The sequence below is a fragment of the Leptopilina boulardi genome, unplaced genomic scaffold (genome assembly GCF_019393585.1).
Source record: "Leptopilina boulardi isolate dan_hultmark-lab unplaced genomic scaffold, ZJU_Lbou_2.1 LbouV2_351, whole genome shotgun sequence".
NCBI lineage: Eukaryota > Metazoa > Arthropoda > Insecta > Hymenoptera > Figitidae > Leptopilina > Leptopilina boulardi.
In genome coordinates, this window is record NW_026137920.1 from 2,944,709 (window position 1) to 2,950,890 (window position 6,182).

Here is a 6,182-nt window from a genome sequence, read left to right on the forward strand (position 1 = left end):
ATGGTAAAATTTTCAAAAAAATTTATAGAAAACGGTTTTACCGATGTGATACCTTAAAGTCACATTAGTGACTTGATTTTTAAAATCTACCACAATAAAATTCAAATTTCGCTTTGAATTCTTTCAGTCTTTATGAAACTACAATTCTAAATTAAAAATTTCGATTAATAAACACTTGCTTAGCTTAATCAAACTTTCAAGCTTAAGGGGGGAACACCAGTTGTAACTCAAAAAATAATGCTTTTTACAAGAATATTTTCCAAAAGAACAATGAATCTTTTTAAAGAATACTATTTATTAGTTAAAAGTACATGTAAAAAGCTGTAATTTAAAAGAAAAAAAAATTTTTTTTAACAAAAACTTTTGGAGATATGAGCCATTGAAGTGGCGCCTTAAGAAAAAAGGCGAATTGCGGTGACCAGCATTCTGCAAGTATACTTCGTCTGAAATACAAAAATGAAATTGATTTACATTTATTATAAGATTATCTAGTTCGTGATCGAAGGATTTAAAAAAAAAAAAATTTGACAAAATGGCGACCTGTCAAAGTCAAAAGTATGATTTTCGTTAAAAAAATACGGTCGATTTTCAGCTATATAATAATAAGTTTTGCATAAAAAAAATCCTTCGATCACGAACTAGACTTATATGTGTAAATGAAGCACACTAAATTTTAAATAAATCGGTTTAATGGTATTCGAGTACTCGTGGTCACCGACTTGGAAAATGTCATTTTGAGAAAAACGCATTCAAAGTTTCAACTTACTTTTTTTTTGTTCAGAAGAAATTTTGTTTCCAAGTTACAAAGAGTCATCGATTCCTGGACCATATAATAACTCTTCCGCAGTGGTTGCCGTTTCTAAATCATAGGAAAAGGCCATCTGTCGTTAGGGTCAGGTATGGCTGGCCACCTTGTATGAAGCCACAGGACGCGCCGCTGCAGTGTTCTGTATATCTCATTTATTTTTCACCGGATCAACTTTGAAATTTACAGACACATTTCTAAATATGTATACTTTAAGAAAATGCACAAAAAAATCGATTTTTCGAAAGTTACAACTGGTGTTCCCCCCTTAAATTATTGTGGATATTTAAACTTAATGAAAATCACGGCCTTTAAAAATGATATCGTAAAGGGACATTAGTGACTTTACGTTCCTTGAGGTGCAGGTTCCAATAAGAATATTCTAAATCATACCCTAGAAAAAAATTACACGTGTAGATTAGGCCACATGTAATTATAGGTGTAAATTATACTTTGATATTTTTCGAATATTTTTCAAAAAATTACACGTGTAATTATTTTAAAAATATTGGAAAAATATCAAAGTATAATTTACACGTATAATATTTTGAAAAATATTCGAAAAATATCTAAGTATAAATTACACGTGTAAAAATTTTAAAAATATTCGAAAAATATTAAAGTATAAAAATTTTATATTAATAAATTAATGAATTTAGAGGGAAATGTCTGCGCGCGCTTTACTAATTTACCGCGTTTTATGAACCATGTGCTCTGACATTCTTGAATTTAAGTCATATACTAAGTGATTTTACTACGAAGAACAGTGATTATATTTGTCGGTTCATAATATGGAAAAAATAAAATTTGCTTATGTCAGATATAAGGATGATTTTTCATTCTCTAATGTGAAAATTAATAAAATTAAAAAATTTTATCCTTTAAACATTAAGGACTTTGATATAAATTTCAATTATATAACGTCGAAAAAAAGGTCGCATCGTTGCGGCACAAATCATCATGTTGGGTGGTAAGTAATTTATTAATATTTTTATATTAATTTTATAATGTGAATTTTAATATTTTTTAAAATGTACATGATTATAATTGAAATATATAGTAATTGAGCTACCGGATCAAAGAAGGGCACATAACCCATTTGAATTACATTAGTTATGTGTCCTTCTTTGATCCGGTAGCTCAATTGTATCTTCGATTTTTTTGGAAGCGAAGGTACAAGTACCCTCTTTGGGACAATTTATAAAATTATTACTGTTATGAGACAAACTTAGATAACATTAAGTTAAGATCTATACATAAAATAGTAAAGCGAAAAATATTTTCCATGATAAAACTAGTTTATTATTAAAATTTTTTATTAATGTTTATAAATATTTACTATGATTTGAGAAACAATTATTTAAAATTGAAATATATTTTGTACTTTTTACACAAATATTTTCTATTTTGATACTTTTTCCCTAAATTGAAAAATATTGACTAAAATTTCTACTATATTTTTTAAAAAATTTAATATATAATTTAATGTAATTTGTTTTGAAAGTCACTTTAAAGACATGTTATTAGTTACTTTTAAGTTATTTGAAATATCTTAATTTAAGATGTTAATAGTATATTTGCCAAAATGCTGCATATATTTTTGATACCTATATTTTTATCTTATGAAGGCTTTTTAAGCGTGTTTATCATAAAAAAATGATTTTGAGAAAAACACATTAACAGCCACGATACCGCTTCACGTTACAATGGTTGCGCCATCCACTATAACGGATTTATCTTTAAAACTAACACTTAAATCAACTGAATATTTTGAAAAAACATTTTTGACATATTAATTAGTAAATTTATTTTAAAAAATGTTCAAAAAATATGTGTATTGTGTCAAATAAAATAAGTAATACAAAAAGGGAGGTAAAAAATATCATTTTCCAATTTAAAATTTTATTATAAAATACCAAGTAAATCATATATTTCTACAGGATAATAATAGTAAAAGATGATGTGAATACAAATCATTTGATCAATTACGTTGTGTTATTAAATGAATCCATTTCAAAACAACCAAATCAACTAACTTCAATTCTTATATTTACCTTTTCTCTAAAATATGTTATTATATTTGAAAGTTAATAGTAGCTGAAGTTCGCATTGAAGTACAGTATGTAGAATATTTTTTGTTGTTTTCATTGATTTTTCGTTACTTCAAAGTTAGCAAAATAAGAGATAAATTTCCCAAAAAAAATTTGAACAAATTTTCTTAAAAACACAAGTTTTTATTTAAAAATTTTTATCATATTGAAGAACAATTATTTATACATGCAAGATTTTTTTTTAATTATTAATTTTAATAAAATTTTTAATTAAAAAATAAATCTTAAAAATTTTAGATTTTGTAAAAATCAATGTTTTTTTTAAAAAAAAAGTAGATGCTAGGATAATTTCGCCTGGTTAAAACTGATATAGGCCTTAATTTATATTAAAAATGTTGAGTAAAGAAAAGATAGTATTTTTTAAAAAATTGATTTTCATGTTTTGTGAATCATTACCTATTTTACATAATTGTTTTTAAGTTTCAAATTTAAAACGAAATATTACAGAGAATTTAATAATCATTAACAAGAGCTAACAAAAATAATTTAATTTATTTATTCAAAGTATACGGGCAGTGCCCATTCGTACAGTGTACTATGATACGATAATCCTAATTTAAACAAAATTAATCAGCCGCGCTAACATTATTGTTCCCATCATACATAAAATTACGCAGTTCAATTATAAACTTATTTAAAGAAATACCAAAAAAGTTAACACTCATACTACACTGATTTGCCTCCTTACATAATCTGTTGATTACAGAATTGTTCAAATAGTTAGTTTTATTGAAAGGAATGTGAAACAATTGTTGATGTCTTGGAGATTTTAGGGGTATATGCAAATAAAATAGACTCAGAAATTCTGTACAATTAATTATGCCGTTAATAATTTTAAACAAGAAAAGCATATCGGCGTATAAAAATCGCTGAGATTAAAACGGAATATCAAATTTTAATCTTAAGTCTGTGTAGTCATGATTATGATAATCAATTGGTACACCAGTCTGTTTAGCCATAAAACGAAGAAATCTGTTCTGAACACGTTCGATATCAGTTAACAGGTAGCTCTGATAAGGTTTCCACAGTACAGAGACGAATTCAATTATAGGCCTAACTAGTGCGAAGTACAATTTTCTCAATACAAAAGGATTTCGAAAACATTTCGCATTTCTAATGACAAAACCCAAGGCTCGGGTAGCTTTATTAATTGTATAAGTAATATGATCTATAAAGGAAAATGAGTTGTTAATCATTACCCCAAGGTCGACAATCGTGGACACTCTCAAAAGTACCTTTTTATCAACAAAATAGTTATTATTAATGAAATTCGAAGATGTAGAAAAGGATATTGTTTTACATTTGTTGATATTTAAAAATAGTTTATTCTTTTCAGACCAAGATAAAAGCTGATTGAGATCATATTGCAATTGCATATAATCACATTCATTAGAGATTGCTATAAATAATTTCAAGTCGTCAGCAAATAGTGAAAATTTACAAAATTTAAAAATGAAGTTTATGTCGTTGATGAAAAGCACAAAGAACAGAGGTCCAAGATTTGATCCCTGGGGGACTCCAGAAGTGGCGGAAAATATATTAGAATAATCATATTTAATTCGAACTGACAAGGTTCTGTCTTTAAGATAACTTTCAATCCAAGTGATTAAATTAGGAGAAAAACCCAGAGCTTCAAGCTTTGCCAAGAGAATGCCGTGATCCACCTTATCAAAAGCTTTGGCAAAATCAGTATAGACCACGTCAACCTGCAAACCATCTTCAAAATTATTAAGCACAAAATCAGAATAAATACTTAAGTTTGTCAGAACCGATTTGCCTCTCACGAAACCATGCTGACTCTCAATAATCAACGAATCTACTTGTCTATATACATCGTCATGAATTATGCTTTCAAATATTTTCGCGATAGTGCTTAAAATAGTTATTGGTCGATAATTAATAACATCATTCTTGTTTCCGTCCTTATATATGGGAACAACAATTCCACGTTTCCATACAAATGGAAAAATTCCACAGGCTAATGACCAATTGAACAGAATATAAAGAGGCTCGACGAAAGAGGAACAGCAAGATTTCAAGAGAGAAGGCGGAATCTCATCTGGTCCAGCCCCCTTATTAACATCCAACATTTTAAGTTTTGACAAAATTGTTTCTCTCGATATATGACCAACAGTAATTGAATTATTTTTATTAATAACAAAGGCATTAGCTGAAATATTAGTAGAAGGTAGAGTGTAAACGGAACTAAAATAATTTTTAAAACAATTAGCAATATCTACATTGGTGCCTGCAACAAATTGATCATATATCATTTCATTAGGAATTCTAGAGGTTCCACGCAAAGTATTAACAAAACTCCAGAAATATTTTGGATTTGAGATAACTGAATTCTCAACACGAGCCATATAACCCTTATAGCATAATTTAGATTTAATTTTACATTCTGAACGAAATTTTGAAAAAATTTAGTAGTCGTGATGAGAACCAGTTTGTTTATAATTTTGATGAGCCGCCTTCTTCAATGATACCAATCGCTTTAGTTCTTTGGTAAACCATGATGGATAAGTGGATACAGATACAGATATTTTTGTAGGTACAAATAAGTTAAAGGCAGTGTATATATAATTGTAAAAAACGGAGACTGCATCATCAACATTAAGCGTGTTTAAAACATTTGTCCAATTTACATTTAGTAAATAAATATGCAGGTTTGCCAAATCTGCTTTGCTAAAATCATATCTAGCACGTGGACTACTGGAATTATCATTCACACTATTACTATTCTCAACATTATTACTTGTGGTAAAAATCAATGGTGGGTGGTATTTATCAATTGGCAAAATTGGTTCAGTTACTAAGTCCAAAGTGAAATTAGAGGAATTGTAAAAGACAAGATCCAGAATATTGCCCGATGCATTAACAAATTTGTTAACTTGATTAATATTTAAAAAATCTAATGTTTCGGAAATACGGTTGGCAATTCTATTATAAACTTTTGATGTACGTATTTTAGAGATACATGAAGTGTATCATTAATTACATTTTACATTAATTACATTTTCAAGAAAAAAAATTTCAAATGAAAATTTTTTTTACATCGCAATAAACAATTTTATTTCCTTATTAATAAAATTATTATTTATTATTATTGGTATTATTATTTGGTTAAGGTTTTCCATTTTCCACATTGTAAGAAGAATTTTGTTCTGTACAATTGATGAAAGGATTATTTATTGATGATAAAATTCATGAAGTGGCTACCTAGTCATTATTATTTTCTACATCATTACTATTATTTCTGTTTG

The 6,182-nt window shown here is 27.5% G+C and overlaps 1 long non-coding RNA gene across 1 annotated transcript; it reads right to left on the minus strand.

Annotated features, from left to right (window-relative positions):
* Positions 1 to 202: 202 nt before the first annotated feature.
* On the minus strand, positions 203 to 1,025 carry LOC127286179 (uncharacterized). Its single transcript, XR_007843702.1, has 2 exons — positions 767 to 1,025; positions 203 to 443 (listed from the first exon to the last, which is right to left on the minus strand). It is a non-coding gene; the product is annotated as an uncharacterized LOC127286179 (long non-coding RNA).
* Between the last annotated feature and the right edge of the window lie 5,157 nt (positions 1,026 to 6,182).